This window comes from Pseudophryne corroboree, chromosome 2 (assembly GCF_028390025.1).
Source record: "Pseudophryne corroboree isolate aPseCor3 chromosome 2, aPseCor3.hap2, whole genome shotgun sequence".
In the NCBI taxonomy this organism is placed as follows: Eukaryota; Metazoa; Chordata; class Amphibia; order Anura; family Myobatrachidae; genus Pseudophryne; species Pseudophryne corroboree.
Genome location: NC_086445.1, coordinates 541,978,871 through 542,004,894, shown reverse-complemented (window position 1 = coordinate 542,004,894; position 26,024 = coordinate 541,978,871). Strand labels below are relative to the sequence as shown.

At 47.6% G+C, this 26,024-nt stretch overlaps 1 pseudogene; it reads left to right on the top strand.

Moving 5' to 3' along the window:
- The first annotated feature begins 1,810 nt into the window (after positions 1–1,810).
- LOC135051455 (5S ribosomal RNA) lies at positions 1,811–1,929 on the top strand (annotated as a pseudogene).
- Positions 1,930–26,024: the final 24,095 nt, after the last annotated feature.

Below are 26,024 nucleotides of genomic sequence, written 5' to 3'. Positions count from 1 at the left end.
GGCCCTGCCGTTTACCGCTGCTTACCGGTGCCCGGCTGTGTTAATTCCTGTGGGTGTAGGGTACAGCGCTGCTACTGCTGCTACTCCTGCTGGTGGGAGACGGGGCCACAAATGGCTCAAATATATCACAAAATCTGATGACTCCACAAGCATTTTGGGGCAACCCAATTTCACCGTAATCCAAAGAGATTGCTTTCTCTCAATCCATCACCGTAATAGTCCCAATTTGCTGTAGGCTCCTATAAATATTTGACCAATTAAAATGTGATAATATGGCGTGCACACCATTAGCTAAATGTCAACTCCAACTTCACATAAAAAGATTGTTACCTACTGATCAGAACTATATAATCAGCATAGATGCACTGCACTGCGGACAGTGTGGCAGCCTGATTGAGATGAGCCAATGGGGAAAGCAAAACAGCACAACCGAAGCCTGTAAGGCTGACAATGGGCCTGAATCTGATTTGGAAATAAAGCATAAAATGATAAAACAACACCTAGGCGAAACCATGTTGCACTGCAGGTGGGGCAGATATGCAGAGAAATTAGATTTGGATGGGGTGTGTACTAACTTAAATCTAAATTGCAGGGTAAAAATAAAGCTGTCTAACATTTGTGGGCTATATGCAAAAGCAGTCAGTATTTACCCTGCACAGAAAAAATATAAATGTATTTTCTCCCTTTGAGTTGCAACATGGTTTGTTCCAGATACAAATTTAAGGTGAGTAAACACTAGACGACTCGCAAGTGATGCAATGTCTTCAGCAATGCGACCTGGCGGGGGGCAACACCTGGACAATGGTGCCTGGCAGTGACGGCAGGAGATGCATGTTTTTTTTCTGCTCCTTTATTGTGATATAGGAAGAAACCAACACAATCTATTCTAAGTTATTCCACTTTTTTATAGCTCTTTTTGTGGTGTAGGAAGAAACCAACATAAGAACTCAATCACATCGAAAAACAAGTACTTGCATGTAGATGTAGAATTCACAGGATTCACCACTGATGTTTTCATGTCCCCTATGTATTTGGTGTGGGCATCTGCTTGCAGGATTTCCAATCTGTTTTCATTGCCTTGAGCTAATCCAATCAGTTATACAGATCTGGTGTTATGTTTCATTCTTCATTTGGATTTGTGTTTTTCTTAGTGATGAGCGGATTCAGTTTTACTCGGTTTTACTCGGTTCTCAAAACCGAATCTTATGGGCTCACTGATGTCACGTGTTTTGGATAGCCAATAAGATTCGGTTTTGAGAACCGAGTAAAACCGAGTAAAACCGAATCCGCTCACTTTTTCTCTGATGTGATTTAAGAAGACTACCATATAGATGTATTTACATTGAGGAATGGGCATATATAAGAAGACCTGTTTTCAATACTATTTACCCTATGATACCTCTATCCCTTTTTTTTCCTCTCCTCTAATGTGGGGATTGATTTGTGGATTTACCAGTCAGACTCCATCATTTTGGGCTATCTAAACATACAGATTTGGTAGATTGAGAGATACAATTTTCCATGTATTTATGTTTCATCTCTTAACTTTTCCTCTTCTTTTTCAAGCACTCTCTCATCCACAAATATAGGATTGTCCTCTGCAATGCTATTATAGTAACAGAGGCTTCCCAGTGGACAGCAGAAGGGCTACACTTACCTATTTTTCCAATCCTGGTTCATTAAGTCTAATATTCAATTTGTCTCAACATTATGATTCCATAGACTGACCCTGAACTCTCTCAATTTTCCTACTATTTAAACACTCTCCCAATTGGGCACCCTGGTATATAAACATACCTTTCCTTTTACCATCTACAGTCCTACCACGCTGGACATGTCCGATCCCATCTGATTTTGGAAGCCAAGCAGCGTTGGGCCTGGTCAGTACCAGTAGGGGAGACCCTCTGGGAATACCAGGTACTGTAGTAATAAGGGATATCACAACTCATTTGGTGCGCCCAGGAAAGCAGAAGTGTACTGTACTTCTTTCACAACCAGAATATTGCGGTTACACAACACTCTCTCATTGCCCATTCGATGCTCACAGATGGGCAAAAGCAGAAGTGACTGGTTCTGTAATTCTCTTTCCATACTTTCTTCTGAACAAAAGTAGAGCAGAACTTAATGCAATAAACCTTCACTGCCTTTTCGGATACCACACCATGTTAAATACCAACTTAATAGTTACCCTATAGAAATTTGGAGTTATAAAGCCGTTTTTTCGGTTCCTCTATTATGAATATATGTATAAATTTCATAAGTTGATTGAGAGAACTGGAAAATAGAAATTTTCGCTCTGATCAACGTCACATATTGACACTCACTCAAAACACAGTGGGTGTGCATAAAGACAACCCGCCACCCAACTGATTAAGAGTGAGTAACATACTTAATTCTGATTTAATATTTTTTTATCTACTCTCTTTATTGAAAATTTATGAAAATCTACAAAAATCGTCTGTTCAAAACTATTAAAAGTTAAGTTTTACATAGTGTGTAATCTATATTCCTACTATATCTTCATTATACTTATATCAATAGATTTAAAGCGTGCCCCAAGGAGACAAAAAAAAGTCTTCTTTTGCTTTCTTGCAAAAAACCTTTTCCGGGAGATGCATGTTGCCTGTAAGACCTACAGCAGGTTCAATGGAGGAAGTCACTGTCAATGCGTACACATTTGGTGATGTGAACGATATATCGTATGAGCCGAAAACTATCGGCCTGATTATACGATATATCGTCTAGTGTGTACCCACCTTTACGTGCTTGTTTTGCTTTACTTCCAAATCACAATAAAGCCCAGTGAGCAAATAAGGGTCTTTATTCAGCGATGGACGCAGATCACTGCATATGCAGCTAGATCTGCATCCATCTCCTCACATGCTGGGAGCCGCCCAGCACAGGGCAAGGCCAACCAGCATGTGTGATGGGCCGCCTCCTGATGCGTCCGCAAACAGATTGCAGACGCATTGAATTAAGGTTGACCCTGTGCTGTCAAGCCACCCGCTGCCATATTTTAATTGGGTCGGCTGTGTATGTCCCCGTTCGGCACATCACGCCCTCCCTGAACGCCCTCCGCTGTCAATCACACTGCCAAGAAGGATGCAGCCGCAATGTGTAAGGTTGCGCACACACACAGCAGCCAGTGCACATGCGCAGACCACCAGAATGCAGATCCTGCGTATAGACACGCGGCTGCATTCGGGTCTGAATGACCCCCAAAGTACTCAGAGAGTGAGAAACTGTTGTGAGGTACACACCTGGAGAAGTTATCACCACTGTAGAGAGAGGGGTTGTCGTTGCCTTAGAAAAAGTAAAAACTATGCAGTTTGATAAAACCGCACTTTAGTAATCTCCCCCTTTTCTCTAACGTCCTAGAGGATGCTGGGGACTCCGTAAGGACCATGGGGAGAGACGGGCTCCGCAGGAGACATGGGCACTTTAAGAAAGAATTTAGTTCCTGGTGTGCACTGGCTCCTCCCTCTCTGCCCCTCCTCCAGACCTCAGTTTGATTCTGTGCCCAGAGGAGCTGGGTGCTTTTCAGTGAGCTCTCCTGAGTTTGCTGATAGAAAGTTTTTTTTGTTAGGTTTTTTATTTTCAGGGAGCTCTGCTGGCAACAGACTCCATGCATCGTGGGACTGAGGGGAGAGAAGCAGCCCTACTCTCTGAAGCTAGGTCCTGCTTCTTAGGCTACTGGACACCATTAGCTCCAGAGGGATCGGTACGCAGGATCTCACCCTCGCCGTCCGTCCCAGAGCCGCGCCGCCGTCCCCCTCGCAGAGCCGGAAGACTGAAGCCGGGTGAGTATGAGAAGCAAGAAGACTTCACAGGCGGCAGAAGACTTTTTGATCTTCACTGGAGGTAACGCACAGCACTGCAGCTGTGCGCCATTGCTCCACACACCTACACATACTCCGGTCACTGTTAGGGTGCAGGGCGCAGGGGGGGCGCCCTGGGCAGCTTTTGGGACCTCATTCTGGCAGATGAACACATATATACAGCTGGGCACTGTATATACGTAGGTGCCCCCGCCAAAGAAATAAAATTTAAGCGGGACAGAAGCCCGCCGCCGAGGGGGCGGGGCTTCTCCCTCAGCACTCACCAGCGCCATTTTTTCTCCACAGCACGCTGAGAGGAAGCTCCCCAGGCTCTCCCCTGCTGATACACGGTAGAAGAGGGTTGAAAAGAGAGTGGGGGCCACATAATTAGGCGCAAAAAAGTATATAAACAGCAGCTACTGGGTTAACATTAAGTTACTGTGTTATTCCTGGGTTATATAGCGCTGGGGTGTGTGCTGGCATACTCTCTCTCTGTCTCTCCAAAGGGCCTGGTGGGGGAACTGTCTTCAGAAAGGACATTCCCTGTGTGTGTGGTGTGTTCGTACGCTTGTGTCGACATGTCTGATGTGGAAGGCTATGTGGGAGAGGAGCAGGAGCAAATGAATGTGGTGTCTCCGCCGACGGCGCCGACACCTGATTGGATGGATATGTGGAAGGTTTTAAATGATAATGTAAATTCCTTGCATAAAAGATTAGACAAGGCTGATGCATTGGGACAGGCAGGGTCTCAACCCTTGCCTGATCCTATGTCGCAGGGACCGTCGGGGTCTCATAAGCGCCTACTATCCCAAATTGTTGACACAGATACCGACATGGATTCTGACTCCAGTGTCGATTACGATGATGCAAAGTTACAGCCAAAGTTGGCTAAATCACTCCGATATATGATTATAGCAATTAAGGAAGTTTTGCACATCACAGAGGAAACCCCTGTCCCTGACACAAGGGTTTATATGTATAAGGGAAAGAAACCTGAGGTAACTTTTCCCCCCTCACACGCACTGAATGAGTTATGTGAAAAAGCTTGGGAATCTCCAGATAAAAAAATAAGATTTTACTTACCGATAAATCTATTTCTCGTAGTCCGTAGTGGATGCTGGGGACTCCGTCAGGACCATGGGGATTAGCGGCTCCGCAGGAGACAGGGCACAAAACTAAAGCTTTAGGATCAGGTGGTGTGTACTGGCTCCTCCCCCTATGACCCTCCTCCAAGCCTCAGTTAGGATACTGTGCCCGGACGAGCGTACACAATAAGGAAGGATATTGAATCCCGGGTAAGACTCATACCAGCCACACCAATCACACCGTATAACTTGTGATCTAAACCCAGTTAACAGTATGACAAACGTAGGAGCCTCTGAACAGACGGCTCACAACAATAACAACCCGATTTTTTTGTAACAATAACTATGTACAAGTATTGCAGACAATCCGCACTTGGGATGGGCGCCCAGCATCCACTACGGACTACGAGAAATAGATTTATCGGTAAGTAAAATCTTATTTTCTCTGACGTCCTAAGTGGATGCTGGGGACTCCGTCAGGACCATGGGGATTATACCAAAGCTCCCAAACGGGCGGGAGAGTGCGGATGACTCTGCAGCACCGAGTGAGAGAACTCCAGGTCCTCCTCAGCCAGGGTGTGCCCCTGACCAAGTAGCAGCTCGGCAAAGTTGTAAAGCCGAGACCCCTCGGGCAGTCGCCCAAGATGAGCCCCCTTCCTTGTGGAATGGGCATTTATATATTTTGGCTGTGGCAGTCCTGCCACAGAATGTGCAAGCTGAGATGTACTACACATTCAACTAGCAATCGTCTGCTTAGAAGCAAGAGCACCCAGTTTTTTGGGTGCATACAGGATAACAGCAAGTCAGTTTTCCTGACTCCAGCCGTCCTGGAAATCTATATTTTCAGGGCCCTGACAACATCTAGCAACTTGGAGTCCTCCAAGTCTCTAGTAGCCGCAGGTACCACAATAAGCTGGTTCAGATGAAACGCTGACACCACCTTAGGGAGAAACTGGGGACGAGTCCGCAGCTCTGCCCTGTCCGAAAGGACAATCAGATATGGGCTTTTGTGAGACAAAGCCGCCAATTCTGACACTCGCCTGGCCAAGGCCAGGGCCAACATCATGGTCACTTTCCATGTGAGATATTTCAAATCCACAGATTTGAGCGGTTTAAACCAACGTGATTTGAGGAATCTCAGGACTACGTTGAGATCCCACAGTGCCACTGGAGGCACAAAAGGGGGTTGTATATGCAGTACTCCCTTGTCAAATTTCTGGACTTCAGGAACTGAAGCCAATTCTTTCTGGAAGAAAATCGACAGGGCCGAAATTTGAACCTTAATGGACCCCAATTTGAGGCCCATAGACACTCCTGTTTGCAGGAAATGCAGGAATCGACCGAGTTGAAATTTCTTCGTGGGGCCTTCCTGGCCTCACACCACGCAACATATTTTCGCCACATGTGGTGATAATGTTGTGCGGTCACCTCCTTCCTGGCTTTGACCAGGGTAGGAATGACCTCTTCCGGAATGCCTTTTTTTCCTTAGGATCCGGCGTTAAACCGCCATGCCGTCAAACGCACCCGCGGTAAGTCTTGGAACAGACATGGTACTTGCTGAAGCAAGTCACTTCTTATCGGCAGAGGCCCTGAGTCCTCTGTGAGCATCTCATGAAGTTCCGGGTACCAAGTCCTTCTTGGCCCATCCGGAGCCACGAGTATAGTTCTTACTCCTCTACGTCTTATAATTTCTTAGTACCTTTGGCATGAGAAGCAGAGGAGGGAACACATACACCGACTGGTACACCCATGGTGTTACCAGAACGTCCACAGCTATTTCCTGAGGGTCTCCTGACCTGGCGCAATACCTGTCCAGTTTTTTGTTCAGGCGGGACGCCATCATGTCCACCTTTGGTCTTTCCCAACGGTGCACAATCATGTGGAAAAAACTTCTCGATGAAGTCCCCACTCTCCCGGGTGGAGGTCGTGCTGAGGAAGTCTGCTTCCCAGTTGTCCACTCCCGGAATGAAAACTGCTGACAGTGCTATCACATGATTTTCCGCCCAGCGAAGAATCCTTGCAGTTTCTGCCATTGTCCTCCTGCTTCTTGTGCCGCCCTGTCTGTTTACGTGGGCGACTGCCGTGATGTTGTCCCACTGGATCAATACCGACTGACCTTGAAGCAGAGGTCTTGCTAAGCTTAGAGCATTGTAAATTGCTCTTAGCGCCAGTATATTTATGCGGAGAGAAGTCCCCAGACTTGATCACACTCCCTGGAAATTTTTTCCCTGTGTGACTGCTCCCCAGCCTTTCAAGCTGGAATCCGTGGTCACCAGGACCCAGTCCTGAATGCATAACTGTGGCACTTTAGTAGATGAGCACTCTGCAGCCACCACAGAAGAGACACCCTTGTCCTTGGAGACAGGGTTATCCGCTGATGCATCTGAAGATGCGATCCGGACCATTTGTCCAGCGGATCCCACTGAAAAGTTCTTGCGTGAAATCTGCCGAATGGAATCGCTTCGTAAGAAGCCACCATTTTTCCCAGGACCCTTGTGCAATGATGCACTGACACTTTTCCTGGTTTTTGGAGGTTCCTGACTAGCTCGGATAACTCCCTGGCTTTTTCCTCCGGGAGAAACACCTTTTTCTGGACTGTGTCCAGAATCATCCCTAGGGACAGCAGACGTGTCGTCGGAGACAGCTGCGATTTTGGAATATTTAGAATCCACCCGTGCTGTCGTAGAACTACTTGAGATAGTGCTACTCAGACCTCCAACTGTTCTCTGGACCTTGCCCTTATCAGGAGATCGTCCAAGTAAGGGATAATTAAGACGCCTTTTCTTTGAAGAAGAATCATCATTTCGGCCATTACCTTGGTAAAGACCCGGGGTGCCGTGGACAATCCAAACGGCAGCGTCTGAAACTGATAGTGACAGTTTTGTACCACGAACCTGAGGTACCCTTTGTGAGAAGGGCAAATTTGGACATGGAGGTAAGCATCCTTGATGTCCAGGGACACCATATAGTCCCCTTCTTCCTGGTTCGCTATCACTGCTCTGAGTGACTCCATTTAGAACAGGTCTCACCGAGCCGTCTGGCTTCAGTACCACAATATAGTGTGGAATAATACCCCTTTACTTGTTGTAGGAGGGGTACTTTGATTATCACCTGCTGGGAATACAGCTTGTGAATTGTTTCCAATACTGCCTCCCTGTCGGAGGTAGACGTTGGTAAAGCAAACTTCAGGAACCTGCTAGGGGGAGACGTCTCGAATTTCCAATCTGTACCCCTGGGATACTACTTGTAGGATCCAGGGGTCCACTTGCGAGTGAGCCCACTGCGTGCTGAAACTCTTGAGACGACCCCCCACCGCACCTGTTTGTACGGCCCCAGCGTCATGCTGAGGACTTGGCAGAAGCGGTGGAAGGCTTCTGTTCCTGGGAATGGGCTGCCTGCTGCAGTCTTCTTCCCTTACCTCTATCCCTGGGCAGATATTATGGGGACGAAAGGACTGAGGCTGAAAAGACTATGTCTTTTTCTGCTGAGATGTGACTTGGGGTAAAAAAGGTGGATTTTCTAGCTGTTGCCGTGGCCACCAGGTCCGATGGACCGACCCCAAATAACTCCTCCCCTTTATACGGCAATACTTCCATGTGCCGTTTGGAATCTGCATCACCTGACCACTGTCGTGTCCATAAACATCGTCTGGCAGATATGGACATCGCACTTACTCTTGATGCCAGAGTTTCGCATATATAGAAATGCATCTTTTAAATGCTCTATAGTCAATAAAATACTGTCCCTGTCAAGGGTATCAATATTTCCAGTCAGGGAATCCGACCAAGCCACCCCAGCGCTGCCCATCCAGGCTGAGGCGATCGCTGGTCGCAGTATAACACCAGTATGTGTGTATATACTTTTTAGGATATTTTCCAACCTCCTATCAGTTGGCTCCTTGAGGGCGTCCGTATCTGGAGACGGTAACGCCACTTGTTTTTATAAGCGTGTGAGCGCCTTATCCACCCTAAGGTGTGTTTCCCAACGCGCCATAACTTCTGGCGGGAAAAAGGGTATACCGCCAATAATTTTCTATCGGGGGAAACCCACGCATCATCACACACTTCATTTAATTTATCTGATTCAGGAAAAACCACATGTAGTTTTTTCACACTCCACATAATACCCTTTTTTGTGGTACTTGTAGTATCAGAAATATGTAACATCTCCTTCATTGCCCTTAACAAGTAACGTGTGGCCCTAAAGGAAAATACGTTTGTTTCTTCACCGTCGACACTGGAGTCAGTGTCCGTGTCTGTGTCTGTGTCGACCGACTGAGGTAAAAGGACGTTTTAACGCCCCTGACGGTGTTTTAGACGCCTGGACAGGTACTAATTGGTTTGCCGGCCGTCTCATGTCGTCAACCGACCTTGCAGCGTGTTGACATTATCACGTAATTCCTTAAATAAGCCATCCATTCCGGTGTCGACTCCCTAGAGAGTGACATCACCATTACCGGCAATTGCTCCGCCTCCTCACCAACATCGTCCTCATACATGTCGACACACAAGTACCGACACACAGCACACACACAGGGAATGCTCTGATAGAGGACAGGACCCCACTAGCCCTTTGGGGAGACAGAGGGAGAGTTTGCCAGCACACACCAAAAACGCTATATTATACAGGGACAACCTTTATATAAGTGTTTTTCCCTTATAGCATTTTAATATATATATACATATCGCCAAATAAGTGCCCCCCCCCTCTCTGTTTTAACCCTGTTTCTGTAGTGCAGTGCAGGGGAGAGCCTGGGAGCCTTCCCACCAGCCTTTCTGTGAGGGAAAATGGCGCTGTGTGCTGAGGAGAATAGGCCCCGCCCCCTTTTCGGCGGGCTTCTTCTCCCGTTTTTCTGAGACCTGGCAGGGGTTAAATACATCCATATAGCCTCCAGGGGCTATATGTGATGTATTTTTAGCCAGAATAAGGAATTATACATTGCTGCCCAGGGCGCCCCCAGCAACGCCCTGCACCCTCCGTGACCGTTGGTGTGAAGTGTGTGACAACAATGGCGCACAGCTGCAGTGCTGTGCGCTACCTTCATGAAGACTGAAAAGCCTTCTGCCGCCGGTTTCTGGACCTTCAATCTTCAGCATCTGCAAGGGGGGTCGGCGGCGCGGCTCCGGGACGAACCCCAGGGTGAGACCTGTGTTCCGACTCCCTCTGGAGCTAATGGTGTCCAGTAGCCTAAGAAGCCAATCCATCCTGCACGCAGGTGAGTTGAACTTCTCTCCCCTAAGTCCCTCGATGCAGTGAGCCTGTTGCCAGCAGGACTCACTGAAAATAAGAAACCTAAAAACTTTTTCTAAGCAGCTCCTTAAGAGAGCCACCTAGATTGCACCCTGCTCGGACGGGCACAAAAACCTAACTGAGGCTTGGAGGAGGGTCATAGGGGGAGGAGCCAGTACACACCACCTGATCCTAAAGCTTTAGTTTTGTGCCCTGTCTCCTGCGGAGCCGCTAATCCCCATGGTCCTGACGGAGTCCCCAGCATCCACTTAGGACGTCAGAGAAACTGCAGATTTCCAAACGGATTCTTATGGCATATCCTTTCCCGCCAACGGACAGGTTACGATGGGAATCCTCCCCTAGGGTGGACAAAGCTTTAACATGCTTATCCAAAAAGGTAGCCCTGCCGTCCCAGGATACGGCTACCCTCAAGGATGCTGCTGATCGCAAACAGGAGGGTACCCTGAAGTCCATTTATACACATTCAGGTACCTTGCTCAGACCGGCAATCGCGTCGGCCTGGGTGTGTAGTGCAGTAGCGGCATGGACGGATACCTTATCAGAGGAGTTTGATACCCTAGATAGGGATACTGTTTTATTGACCCTGGGGCATATTAAAGACGCTGTCCTTTATATGAGAGATGCTCAGAGAGACATTAGTCTGCTGGGTTCTAGAATAAACGCTATGTCGATTTCTGCCAGAAGGGTCCTGTGGACTCGGCAATGGACAGGTGATGTCGACTCTAAACGACATATGGAGGTTTTACCTTACAGGGGTGAGGAATTGTTCGGTGAAGGTCTCTCGGACCTGGTCTCCACAGCTACGGCTGGAAAGTCAAATTTTTTGCCTTATGTTCCCTCACAGCCTAAGAGAGCACCGCATTATCAAATGCAGTCCTTTCGTTCACAAAGAAACAAGAAAGTCCGAGGTACGTCCTTTCTTGCCAGAGGGAGGGGCAGAGGAAAGAAGCTGCACAATACAGCTAGTTCCCAGGAACAGAAGTCCTCCCCGGCCTCTGCAAAATCCACCGCATGACGCTGGGGCTCCACTGGCGGAGTCGGGGCCAGTGGGGGAGCGTCTTCGGAATTTCAGCCACATGTGGGTTCACTCCCAGGTGGATCCCTGGGTGATTGAAATTGTGTCTCAGGGTTACAAGCTGGAATTCGAAGAGGTGCCTCCTCGCCGGTTTTTCAAATCGGCCCTACCGTCTTCCCCCCTAGAGAGGGAGATAGTGTTAAATGCAATACAAAAATTGTATCTTCAGCAGGTGGTGGTCGAGGATCCCCTCCTTCAACAGGGAAGGGGTTATTATTCGACCATGTTTGTGGTTCCGAAACCGGACGGTTCAGTCAGACCCATATTGAATTTAAAATCTCTGAACCTATACTTGAAGAGGTTCAAGTTCAAGATGGAATCGCTAAGAACGGTCATCGCCAGCCTGGAAGGGGGGGATTTTATGGTGTCACTGGACATAAAGCATGCGTACCTTCATGTCCCCATTTATCCACCTCATCAGGCGTACCTAAGATTTGCGGTACAGGACTGTCATTACCAATTTCAGATGTTGCCGTTTGGTCTCTCAACGGCTCCGAGGATTTTCACCAAGGTAATGGCGGAAATGATGGTGCTCCTGCGCAAGCAGGGTGTCACAATTATCCCGTACTTGGACGATCTCCTCATAAAAGCGAGATCAAGAGAGCAGTTGCTGAACAGCGTATCTCTTTCACTGAAAGTGTTACAACAACACGGCTGGATTCTCAATATCCCAAAGTCGCAGTTGGTTCCTACGACTCGTCTGCCTTTCTTGGGCATGATTCTGGACACGACCCAGAAAAGGGTTTATCTTCTGATAGAAAAAGCCCAGGAACTTATGACTCTGGTCAGGAACCTTTTGAAATCAAGACAGGTGTCCGTGCATCATTGCACTCGAGTCCTGGGAAAGATGGTGGCCTCATACGAGACCATTCCCTTTGGCAGGTTCCATGCGAGGACTTTCCAATGGGATCTGTTGGACAAGTGGTCCGGATCACATCTACAGATGCATCGGTTGATCACCCTGTCCCCCAGGGCCAGGGTGTCGCTCCGGTGGTGGCTGCAGAGTGCTCACCTTCTCGAGGGCCGCAGATTCGGCATTCAGGATTGGATCCTGGTGACCACGGACGCAAGCCTCCGAGGTTGGGGAGCAGTCACACAGGAAAGAAATTTCCAGGGTCTTTGGTCAAGTCAAGAGACTTGTCTGCACATCAACATCCTGGAACTAAGGGCCATATACAACGCCCTACGTCAAGCCTTACTTCGCGACCAACCAGTTCTGATCCAGTCAGACAACATCACCGCAGTGGCTCATGTAAACCGCCAAGGTGGCACAAGGAGCAGAGCGGCAATGGCGGAAGCTACTAGGATTCTTCGCTGGGCGGAGAATCATATAAGCGCACTGTCAGCAGTGTTCATTCCGGGAGTGGACAACTGGGAAGCAGACTTCCTCAGCAGACACGACCTACACCCGGGAGAGTGGGGACTTCATCCAGAAGTCTTCGCACAGATTGTGAGTCGGTGGGAACTGCCACAGATAGACATGATGGCGTCCCGCCTCAACAAAAAGCTACAGAGGTATTGTGCCAGGTTCAGAGACCCTCAGGCAGTAGCGGTAGACGCCCTCATGACACCGTGGGTGTTCCGGTCCGTCTATGTATTTCCTCCTCTTCCTCTCATACCCAAGGTGTTGAGAATAGTAAGAAGAAAAGGAGTGAGAACAATCCTCGTTGTTCCAGATTGGCCACGACGAACCTGGTATCCAGATCTGCAGGAAATGCTCACGGAAGATCCGTGGCCTCTTCCTCTAAGGCAGGACCTGTTGCAACAGGGACCCTGTCTGTTCCAAGACTTACCGCGGCTGCGTTTGACGGCATGGCGGTTGAACGCCGGATCCTAGCGGAAAAAGGTATTCTGGTTGAGGTTATCCCTACGCTGATAAAGGCTAGGAAGGAAGTAACAGCAAAACATTATCACCGTATATGGCGAAGATATGTGTCTTGGTGTGAGGCCAGGGATGCTCCTACGGAAGAATTCCATCTGGGCCGTTTCCTTCACTTCCTACAAACTGGAGTGGATTTGGGCCTTAAATTAGGCTCCATTAAGGTCCAGATTTCGGCCCTATCCATTTTCTTTAAAAAAGAATTGGCTTCTCTCCCAGAAGTTCAGACTTTTGTTATGGAAGTACTGCATATTCAGCCTCCATTTGTGCCTCCGGTGGCGCCTTGGGACCTTAATGTGGTCTTGGACTTCCTAAAGTCACACTGGTTTGAACCACTGAAAACGGTGGAGTTGAAATATCTCACTTGGAAGGTGGTCATGTTATTAGCCCTAGCTTCGGCTAGGCGAGTGTCGGAATTAGCGGCTTTATCACATAAAAGCCCCTATCTGATTTTCCATATGGATAGAGCGGAATTGTGGACACGTCCTCAGTTCCTGCCAAAAGTGGTTTCATCCTTTCATATGAACCAACCTATCGTGGTGCCTGTGGCTACACGGGACTTAGAGGATTCCGAGTCCCTTGATGTGGTCAGGGCTTTGAAGATTTATGTAGCCAGGACGGCTAGAGTCCGAAAAACAGAAGCACTGTTTGTTCTGTATGCAGCCAACAAGCTTGGCGGCCCTGCTTCAAAGCAGACTCTGGCTCGCTGGATCTGTAACACGATTCAGCAAGCGCATTCTATGGCTGGTTTGCCGTTACCAAAATCGGTCAAGGCCCATTCCACTAGGAAAGTGGGCTCTTCTTGGGCGGCTGCCCGAGGGGTCTCGTCACTACAGCTGTGTCGAGCTGCTACTTGGTCGGGTACAAACACCTTTGCAAAATTCTATAAGTTTGATACCCTGGCTGAGGAGGACCTCATGTTTGCTCAATCGGTGCTGCAGAGTCATCCGCACTCTCCCGCCCGTTTGGGAGCTTTGGTATAATCCCCATGGTCCTTACGGAGTCCCCAGCATCCTCTAGGACGATAGAGAAAATAAGATTTTACTTACCAGTAAATCTATTTCTCGTAGTCCGTAGAGGATGCTGGGCGCCCGTCCCAAGTGCGGACTTCTTCTGCAATACTTGTATATAGTTATTGCTTCAATAAGGGTTACGTTATTGTTGCATCGGGCGTGAACTGATGCTATGTTATTGTCATACTGTTTACTGGATTGTTATCTCAAGTTATACGGTGTGATTGGTGTGGCTGGTATGAATCTTGCCCTTGGATTAACAAAAATCCTTTCCTCGTACTGTCCATCTCCTCTGGGCACAGTTCTCTAACTGAGGTCTGGAGGAGGGTCAGAGAGGGAGGAGCCAGTGCACACCAGGAACTAAATTCTTTCTTAAAGTGCCCATGTCTCCTGCGGAGCCCGTCTCTCCCCATGGTCCTTACGGAGTCCCCAGCATCCTCTACGGACTACGAGAAATAGATTTCATATGCCTGTCCCAAGCATGTTTAAATTGCCCTACAGTCTTAGCCTCTACCACCTCTGAATAGCCTCCCATCAGAGGTGGTAGAGGCTAAGACTGTAGGGCAGTTTAAACATGCTTGGGACAGGCATATGAATATCCTTACAAAGAATTAAGGTTAAAAAAGGGTTGAGATTGCCTAAAGGATAAAATAAAAAAGGGGCAGACTAGATGGGCCAAGTGGTTCTTATCTGCCGTCAAATTCTATGTTTCTATGTTTCTATGATTTACCGGTAAGTAAAATCTTATTATTAATCTCCACCTTATATTTATTAAAAAAATTATTATAAAGTGATATGTTATACTTTTGCAAGTAATGATTAATTGACTGTTACTTGTATTTAAATTGTATGATAGATCTTGAATCAACCATTAAAAATTTATTGAATACAGTATGTTTCTAAACTTTCTATAGTTAAAGCAGTATACACATACAATATATAATCTGCCTGAACATAATGAAATATAGCTAACATTGGGCCTGACTCAGACCTGGACGCAGCCGCGCGGTCGCTTGCTGTGGCCGCATCCAGGTGGTCTGCGCACCGGCCGTTGTGCGTGTGCGCAACATTACACATTGCATCGCATTCCTGAAGGAAGCGGCCGCAATGTGACTGACAGGTATGGGCGCTGTGGGGGCGGGGTTATGGTGTTGCGGGGGTGGCACCTCGAAACGGGGACAGGCTGGGACCATTTTTGGGGCAGCTGTATGATGTTACACGCAGCCTCTCCTAAAAAAAATGGCTGCTGACCAACTGACAGCGCAGCCAGGGGTCAACCTTAGAAACAATGCCTCCACATCTCATCAGCATGTACACAGATGAACGCAGGTCTGGCTATGCAGCGATCTGCGTTCATCTCTGAATAACACTCATTGGCCCTCATTCCGAGTTGTTCGCTCGGTATTTTTCATCGCATCGCAATGAAAATCCGCTTAGTACGCATGCGCAATGTTCGCACTGCGACTGCGCCAAGTAACTTTGCTATGTAGAAAGTAATTTTACTCACGGCTTTTTCATCGCTCCGGCGATCGTAATGTGATTGACAGGAAATGGGTGTTACTGGGCGGAAACACGGCGTTTCAGGGGCGTGTGGCTGAAAACGCTACCGTTTCCGGAAAAAACGCAGGAGTGGCCGGAGAAATGGAGGAGTGTCTGGGCGAACGCTGGGTGTGTTTGTGACGTCAACCAGGAACGACAAGCACTGAACTGATCGCACAGGCAGAGTAAGTCTGAAGCTACTCTGAAACTGCTAAGTAGTTAGTAATCGCAATATTGCGAATACATCGGTCGCAATTTTAAGAAGCTAAGATTCACTCCCAGTAGGCGGCGGCTTAGCGTGTGTAACTCTGCTAAATTCGCCTTGCGACCGATCAACTCGGAATGAGGGCCATTGTTCCAACACTTTAAATTTGATACTTGCTGATTTAAGGCTTGTTCTGAGAAAACCCATGCCAGCTATTTGTACTCATTAATTCAAAGTCCTGTCCTTTTAAAGCACTGTAACTTTATAGCATAATGTGCATTGTCTGTGATAAAGAGAGGTTAGACTCAGAGACAATCAGTAGAATTATATTACAATAAGGACAATATGGTCTTTGTGAAATGGGAAGGATATTCTCATGGAACACATAAAAGGAAGTAAGATTATATGACACATCTGTATTTGTACTGATGATAATAACAATTTGGATATAGGACACATTAGGACACATTATCATTGTACCTCTATCAAGTCTTTAAAAAACATCATACTAAAGCAAAGCTATAGGGCAATATGTAATAGGGTGTGAGTAAAAGTGTGAGTACAAACTCGCATTAACTTGCTGCTAGTATTATGTGAGTTTGTATCGCAGACCTGATCGCTGTGCTGCAAATTTGTAGAGGTCTGCAATCAGATAGTCGCCACCCAGGGAAAGTGAAAACTCGCCTCGTGCAAGTGTGCGAATGCATGTGTACGCAGTGTGAAAGCTTAGCGGACAGCTGCAAATCCGTTCGCAACTCACCCTCGAATGTTTTTCCAGTCTGTGCAGTCTGTACATAGCCCAGGACTTACTCCTACAGTGCGTTGAGAACAGGCTGATCGGGGCTGGAGCTGACGTCACACACCCGCCCTGAAAACGCTTGGAAACACCTGCGTTTTTCCAGACACTCCCAGAAAACAGCCAAAAGGTCTGCTTCCTGTCAATCATCTTGCGTAAGCCTAGCGATCAAAATTTTCACACCATTCTGTCGCTGTTTGGCATCACGCCTGTGCATTGAGGTGCATACGCATGCGCAGTCATTCGATAATCGTCCGCTGTGCGAATTCGCACAACAGCGATCAGGTCTAATTCAGACTCTATGTAATAGCCTGTGAGATGGAGAGCTCGAGACTATTACAATTGTTAGTCCATGTGAGTTTCATGTCACACCTTGTGATGCGATTTTTGTTTACAAGGTGAGAGTTTATCAGAAGCCTGCACAGATCAACAAGATCCGGAGAATACGGAGAACCCCTACTCGTTTTGTTCCCGTATTTCTTTTACGTCCTAGGTGATACTGGGAATCCATTTAGTACCATGGGGTATAGACAGGTCCACTAGGAGCCATGGGCACTATGGAAGTTTGATTAGGTGTGCTGGCTCCTCCCTCTATGCCCCTCCTACCAGACTCAGTTTAGAAAATGTGCCCGGAGGAGCTGGTCACGTCTCTGGAAGCTCCTGAAGAGTTTTCTGCATTTATTTTATACGTTTGTTGTTTTCAGGCAGGACTGGCTGTCACCAGCCTGCCTGCTTCATGGGACTTAGGGGGAGATGGCCCAACCTCTCTCAGGGTTAATGGTTCCATTCCCCGCCGACAGGACACTAGCTCCTGAGGGAATTATTCGCAAGCCCCACCACGGCAAGCGTACATTCCCGCAGCACGCCGGGGCTTCACTATGAGCGGTTCCAGCAACTCCCCAGTGCCATTATCCCTACTGCAGCTGACACAGACGCTGATTGACAGGGACCGGCAGCTCCTCCGGAGAGACTCCAGATTACCTCAGCAGTACCAGGGGGTCGTAGCAGGGGGGAAGTGATTATTAGTGTACTAAGACCCTCATTCCGAGTTGATCGCTTACTAGCTGCTTTTAGCAGCCGTGCAAACGCTAAGCCGCCCCCCTCTGGTAGTGTATCTTAGATTAGCAGAAGTGCGAACGAAAGGATCGCAGCGCTGCTGCAAAATATTTTCGAGCAGTTTCTGAGTAGCTCCAGACCTACTCCTACCTTGCGATCACTTCAGACTATTTAGTTCCTGTTTTGACGTCACGAACACGCCCAGCGTTCGGCCAGCCATGCCTGCGTTTTCCCAGGCACGCCTGCGTTTGTAACTGTCACGCCTGCGTTTTTACACACACTCCCCGAAAATGGTCAGTTACCACCCAGAAACACCCACTTCCTGTCAATCACTCTGCGGCCAGCAGTGCGACTGAAAAGCGTCGCTAGACCTTGTGTGAAACTGCATCGTTTGTTGTGAAGTGCGCCGCGTGTGCGCATTGCGTACCATACGCATGCGCAGAAATGCCGATTTTTAGCCTGATCGCTGCACTGCGAACAACGGCAGCTAGCGATCAACTCAGAATGACCCCCTAAATCCCTAATCTAGGTACTTAGTCTGCGACCCAGCTAAGCTTGGCATTAGCGATATGGGTGCCGTGTGCTGGTTCCATACTCCCTCTGTGTCTCCCTGGAAGGGCTCTTTGTGGGTTAATTGTAGAGATGAGCGGGTTCGGTTCTCAGATAACCGAACCCTACCGGACTTTGCCTTCCGAGTTCGGTTCCAAGCCCGGCTCGGGTTTTCCCGCCTGACTCAGAAACCCGAACGCGGCAAAACGTCATCATCCCGCTGTCGGATTTTCGCGGGATTTGGATTCCATATAAGGAGCAGCGCGTCGCGGCCATTTTCACTCCAGTCTTGGAGAGTGTATTGAGAAGACGTGTCCTCAGTGTTCAGTGTCTGTGTGGGGGCGGGAAAGTGGGGTGGCGAGTCTTGTGCTGTGTTGTGCTGCTCAGTCCAGTCCAGTGTAGTCACAGTGTTGGTGTCCTCTGTTGCCATATATCCAGTGTAGCTGTATAAAGTGGTGCTGTGTTGTGCTGTCCAGTGTAGTCAGTGTATTGTGCTGCATCAGTCCAGCCAGTCACTGTGTTGGTGTCCTCTGCTGACATATATCCAGTGTAGCTGTATAAAGTGGTGCTGTGTTGTGCTGTCCAGTCCAGTGTAGTGAGTGTATTGTGCTGCATCAGTCACAGTGTTGGTGTCCTCTGCTGCCATATATCCAGTGTAGATGTATAAAGTGGTGCTGTGTTGTGCTGCATCAGACCAGTGGTAGTGTCCTGTCTCATCAGTCATTCCAGTGACGAGGCAGTCACAGTGGTATACGCTGCTGCTATATGTCCACTGCTGCCGTATAATAATAACAACAAGTCCCTTACAGTGTTACTGTGTTTGTGCTGCATCAGTCCAGTGGTAGTGTCCTGTCCATCAGTCATTCCAGTGATGATATACGCTGCTGCTATATGTCCACTGCTGCCGTATGATAATTATAACAACAACCACAAGTCCCTTACAGTGTTGTTGTGTTGTGCTGCATCAGACCAGTGGTAGTGTCCTGTCCATCAGTCATTCAAGTGAGTATATACGCTGCTGCTATATTTCCACTGCTGATGTATAATAATAATAATAATAACAACAACAACAACCACAAGTCCCTTACAGTGTTGATGTGTTGTGCTGCATCAGACCAGTGGTAGTGTCCTGTCCGTCAGTCATTCCAGCCATTCCTGTAGATCAAAAAAACGAAAATATATGAAGCGCCTGTGTCAGTATTGAACAAAATTATTATTCTTTTTTAAAAAACAACAATTGAGCCCACGTTCGCTTAACTCAAGGGGCTGTATACACCCCTACAACTAGACAATAAATAGACAACAAGAAAAAAGAGACAAGCGCTCATGGGTTCATATTAAATATCTAATAAACATATTCAGAGCCGGTAATTAAATTCATTCAAAGATTTATTAATACTAAAAATAACATCAATAGTTATTATATCATAAAATAATTAATTGCACCTTATATAATAAATTAATATTTTACTTGCTGGCCAGCAGTTTTTATTATTGGCAATAATTAGAGATTCAGCTTCCCTCTATGAGGAGTCATGAACTTCAGAAGCTGCGCTGTAACACTGTCAGCGTTTGAAACTTAGGGGTCTATTCATGTAGAAAACGAAATCAGAATTGCTACTTATCACTATACATCGCATCGCTTCGATGCGATGTATAGCCGTGATAAGTAGCAATTCATGTATACTTACCCTTCCGACGATGCGCTGCGGTGTCTGGGGCTCCTGCGGTGAGGTCTTCTCCGGCGGTCCCTCCCTGCGATGCGCGGAGTCCAGCGACGGTCCCTTTGCGCATGCGCAGCTGTATGACCTCCCGGCAGGCCGCAGTGGTTGCTGGGAGGTCGGGGGGCGGAGCCAGCACGAGGTGCCGAGCAGCGATCAGGGAAGCATTGAGCTTCCCTGACGTCTCTGCACCGCAGTTCAGGTTACGCCGTCCTCAGATGGCGAACCTGAACTCCATGGAGAAGCGGAAAGCAGAGCTTTCCGCACCTTCATGAATCGCACTCACCATACAAAGGTATGGTGATGCGATTCAGGCACAGAGCGGGGGTACCGCTGGAGAAGTCAGAGACTTCTCCACGGTAACCAGCTCTGTGAATTGCGGTAAGCAGAGAAAAGCCCTGTTTACCGCAAAACAGGGCTTTTCTCTGCTTCGTGAATAGACCCCTTAATAACAGTCAGTATGGTAACTGTTGCACATAAGAAGTATAGAGGTGTAACGGCTGCGGAAAGCCTTTATAATGTATCCAGTTACCTCCTTTAAAGATACAGCGGTGTGGTCCTGCCCCCAGTGCCGAGCGTCCTCGGAAATATTTAGATTTGTCTACGGGGGTTGCCTTGTCTTTTCACCGGCTGTGGGTGCAGATTATTCCGCAGGAGGAAAGGTGTGGAGACGGTCCTTTAGTGCTGACGCTTATTCCATCACAAAATGGCACAGCTCGTAGCGGGATGGACAGATGGCAAAGTCCGATGTTAATCCCGCTCTGCTGAGCCGTACACCTCCGTGCTTGCCAAGAGCACTGCTGCAGCTACGAACAAGTGGGCGGAGACTGACGCATTTCGTCACGGTGAAAAGACAAGGCAACCCCCGTAGACAAACTAAATATTTCCGAGGACGCTCGGCACTGGGGGCAGGACCACACCGCTGTATCTTTAAAGGAGGTAACTTGATACATTATAAACGCTTTCCGCAGCCGTTACACCTCTATACTTCTTACGTGCAACAGTTACCATACTGACTGTTATTAAGGGGTCTATTCATGTAGAAAACGAAATCAGAATTGCTACTTATCACTATACATCGCATCGCTTCGATGCGATATATAGCCGTGATAAGTAGCAATTCATGTATACTTACCCTTCCGACGATGCGCTGCGGTGTCTGGGGCTCCCACGGTGACGTCTTCTCCGGCGGTCCCTCTCTGCGATGCGCGGGGTCCAGTGACGGGTCCCTTTGCGCATGCGCAGCTTGATGACCTCCCGGCAGGCCGCAGTGGTTGCTGGGAGGTCGGGGGGCGGAGCTAGCGCGAGGTGCAGAGCAGCGATCAGGGAAGCATTGAGCTTCCCTGACGTCTCCGCACCGCAGTTCAGGTTACGCCGTCCTCAGATGGCGAACCTGAACTCCATGGAGAAGCGGAAAGCAGAGCTTTCCGCACCTTCATGAATCGCACTCACCATACAAAGGTATGGTGATGCGATTCAGGCACAGAGCGGGGGTACCGCTGGAGAAGTCAGAGACTTCTCCACGGTAACCGGCTCTGTGAATTGCGGTAAGCAGAGAAAAGCCCTGTTTACCGCAAAACAGGGCTTTTCTCTGCTTCATGAATAGACCCCTAAGTTTCAAACGCTGACAGTGTTACAGCGCAGCTTCTGAAGTTCATGACTCCTCATAGAGGGAAGCTGAATCTCTATTTATTGCCAATAATAAAAACTACTGGCCAGCAAGTAAAATATTAATTTATTATATAAGGTGCAATTAATTATTTTATGATATAATAACTATTGATGTTATTTTTAGTATTAATAAATCTTTGAATGAATTTAATTACCGGCTCTGAATATGTTTATTAGATATTTAATAAGAACCCATGAGCGCTTGTCTCTTTTTTCTTGTTGTCCAGCCATTCCTGTGCCACATATTGTCTTATATAACTCCCAAAAAATAATGGAGAACAAAAATTTTGAGGATAAAATAGGAAAAGATCAAGAAGAACCACTTCCTCCTAGTGCTGAAGCTGCTGCCACTAGCCATAACGTAGACCATAAAATGCCATCAACGTCGTCTGCCAAAGCCGATGCCCAATGTGATAGTAGAGGGCATGTGAATTCCAAAAAGCCAAAGTTCAGTAAAAAAAAACAAAAAAAGAAATTTAAATCGTCTGAGGAGAAACGTAAACTTGCCAATATGCCATTTACGACACGGAGTGGCAAGGACCGGCTGAGGCCCTGGCCTATGTTCATGGCTAGTGGTTTAGCTTCACATGACGATGGAAGCCCTCATCCTTCCGCTAGAAAAATTAAAAGAGTTAAGCTGGAAAGAGCACAGAAAAGAACTGTGCATTCTGAGATGATATCACAAATCCCCAATGAGAGTCCAAGTGTGTCGGTGGTTGTGATGCCTGACCTTCCCAACACTGGACGGGAAGAGGTGGCTCCTTCCACCATTTGCACGCCCTCTGCAAGTGCTGGAAGGAGCACCCACAGTCAAGTTCCTGATATTGAAATTGAAGATGTTACTGTTGAAGTACACCAGGATGAGGATATGGGTGTTGTTGGCGCTGAGGAGGAATTTTGACAAAGAGGATTTTGATGGTGATGTGGTTTGTTTAAGTCAGGCACCGGGGAAGACACCTGTTGTCCTTGGGATGAAGAAGCCCATTACCAAAAAAGCCACCTCTTCGGTGTGGAATTATTTCTCCACAAATCCGGACAACAGGTGTCAAGCCATCTGTTGCCTCTGTCAATCTGTAATAAGTAGGGGTAAGGATGTTAACCACCTAGGAACATCCTCCCTTATACGTCACCTGCTGCGCATTCATCAGAAGTCAGTGTCAAGGTGTGAAACTTTGGGTAAGAGTGTAAGCAGTCCACTAACACCTAAATCCCTTCTTCCTCTTGTACCCAAGCTCCTGCAAGCCACACCACCAACTCCCTCAACGTCAACTTCCTCCTCAGTCAGGAACGTTAGTAGTCCTGCAGGCCATGTCACTGTCAAGACTGAGGAGTCCTCTCCTAACCGGGATTCCTCCGTAGGATACTTGAGTGGTATGCCTGCTGTTGCTGCCGCTGTTGTTGTTGCTGCTGGGAGTCGATCATCATCCCAGAGGGGAAGTCGGACGACCACTTGTACTACTTCCAGTAAGCAATTGACTGTTCAACAGTCCATTGTGATGAAGATGAAATATGACAGCAGTCATCCTTGTGCAAAGCGGATAACTTAGGCCTTGACAGCTATGTTGGTGTTAGACGTGCATCCGGTATCCACCATTGGTTCAGTGGGACTTAGAGAATTGTTTGAGGTACTGTGTCCCCAGTATCAAATCCCATCTAGGTTCCACTTCTCTAGGTAGGCGATACGGAGAATGTACACAGACATCAGAAAAAGAGTCACCAGTGTCCTACAAAATGCAGTTGTATCCAGTGTCCACTTAACCACGGACATGTGGACAAGTGGAACAGGGCAGACTAAGGACTATGTGACTGTAACAGCCCACTGGGTAGATGTATGGCCTCCCGAAGCAACAACAGCAGCGGCACCAGTAGCAGCATCTCGCAAACGCCAACTCGTTCCTAGGCAGGCTACGCTATGTATCACCGCTTTCCTTAAGAGGCACACAGCTGACAACCTCTTACGGAAACTGAGGAACATCATCGCAGAATGGCTTACCCCAGTTGGACTCTCCTGGGGATTTGTGATATCGGACAACGCCACCAATATTTTGCGTGCATTACATCTGGGCAAATTCCAGCATGTCCCATGTTTTGCACATACAATTCATTTGGTGGTGCAGATTTTTTTTTTAAATGACAGGGGGGTGTGCAGGAGATGCTGTCAGTGGCCCAAAAAATTGCGGGCCACTTTTGGCATTCTGCCACTGCGTGCCGAAGACTGGAACGCCAGCAAACAGTCCTGAACCTGCCCCGCCATCAACTGAAGCAAGAGGTGGTAACGAGGTGGAATTCAACACTCTATATGCTTCAGAGGATGGAGGAGCAGCAAAAGGCCATTCAAGCCTATACATCCACCTACGATATAAGCAAAGGAGGGGTAATGCACCTGACTCAAGCGCAGTGGAGAATTATTTCTGTCTTGTGCAAGGTTCTCCAACCCTTCGAACTTGCCACACGTGAAGTCAGTTCAGACACTGCCAGCTTGAGTCAGGTCATTCCCTTCATCAGGCTTTTGCAGAAGCAGCTGGATAAATTGAAGGAGGAGCTAAGACGGAGCGATTCCACAAAGTATGTGGGACTTGTGGATGGAGCCCTTCATTCGCTTTGCCAGGATTCAAGGGTGGTCAATCTGTTGAAATCAGAGCACTACATTTTGGCCACTGTGCTCGATCCTAGGTTTAAAGCCTACGTTGTATCTCTCTTTCCAGCAGACACAAGTGTGCAGAGGTGCAAAGACCTACCAGTTAGTAAATTGTCAACTCAATTGGAACGTGACCCGTCAACAGCTCGTCCTTCAATTTCTCCCGCCACTGGGGCTGCAAGGAAAAGGATAAGATTTCCTAGCCCACCCGCTGGCAGTGATGCAGGCAGTCAGGAGCAAAAGCTGACATCTGGTCCAGACTGAAGGACCTGCCAACGATTACTGATATGTCTACTGTCACTGCATATGATTCTGTCATCATTGAAAGAATGGTGGAGGATTATATGAATGACAGCATCCAAATAGGCATGTCAGACAGTCCGTATGTATACTGGCAGGAAAAAGAGGCAATTTGGAGGACCTTGCACAAACTGGCTTTTTTTTACCTAAGTTGCACCCCTCCAGTGTGTACTCCGAAAGAGTGTTTAGTGCAGCCGGTAACCTTGTCAGCGATCGGCGTAGGAGGTTACTTTCACTAAATGTGGAGAAGATGATGTTCATCAAAATGAATTATAAATTCTTCAGGGAAGACCTTTACCAGCAATTGCCTCCAGAAAGTACACAGGGACCTGTGATGGTGGATTCCAGTGGGTACGAATTATTACTCTGTGAGGAGGATGTACACAGTGAAAGGGGTGAGGAATCGGAGGATGAGGTGGACATCTTGCCTATGTAGAGCCAGTTTGTGCATGGAGAGATTGATTGCTTCTTTTTTGGTGGGGGCCCAAACAAATCAGTCACTTCAGCCACAGTCGTGTGGCAGACTCTGTTGCTGAAATGATTGGTTTGTTGAAGTGTGCATGTCCTGTTTATACAACATAAGGGTGGGTGGGAGGGCCCAAGGACAATTCCATCTTGCACCTCTTTTTCTTCTTTGCATCATGTGCTGTTTGGGGACTAGTTTTTTTTGTGCCATCCTGTCTGTAACTGCAGTGCCACTCCTAGATGGGCCAGGTGTTTGTGCCGCACACTTGTGTTGCTTAGCTTGGCCATCCAGCTACCTCATTGCACCTCTTTTTCTTCTTTGCATCATTTGCTGCTAGGGGACTATTTATTTTTGTGCCATCCTGTCTGTAACTGCAGTGCCACTCCTAGATGGGCCAGGTGTTTGTGCTGCACACTTGTGTTGCTTAGCTTGGCCATCCAGCTACCTCATTGCACCTCTTTTTCTTCTTTGCATCATGTGCTGTTAGGGGACCAGTTTTTATTTGTGCCATCCTGTCTGTAACTGCAGTGCCACTGCTAGATGGGCCAGGTGTTTGTGCCGCACACTGGTGTCGCTTAGCTTGGCCATCCAGCTACCTCATTGCATCTCTTTTTCTTCTTTGCATCATGTGCTGTTTGGGGACTAGTTTTTAAAAAGTGCCATCTTGTCTGCAACTGCAGTGCTACTCCTAGATGGGCCAGGTGTTTGTTCCGCACACTTGTGTCGCTTAGCTTAGTCATACAGCCACCTCGGTGCAACTTTTAGGCCTAAAAACAATATTGTGAGATATGAGGTGTTCAGAATAGACTGGAAATGAGTGGAAATTAATGTTATTGAGGTTAATAATACCGTAGGAGCAAAATTACCCCCAAATTCTGTGATTTTAGCTGTTTTTATGTTTTTTAAAAAAAATCATCCAGATCCAAAACCAAAACCAAAACACGAGAGGGTGGTTTTGGCAAA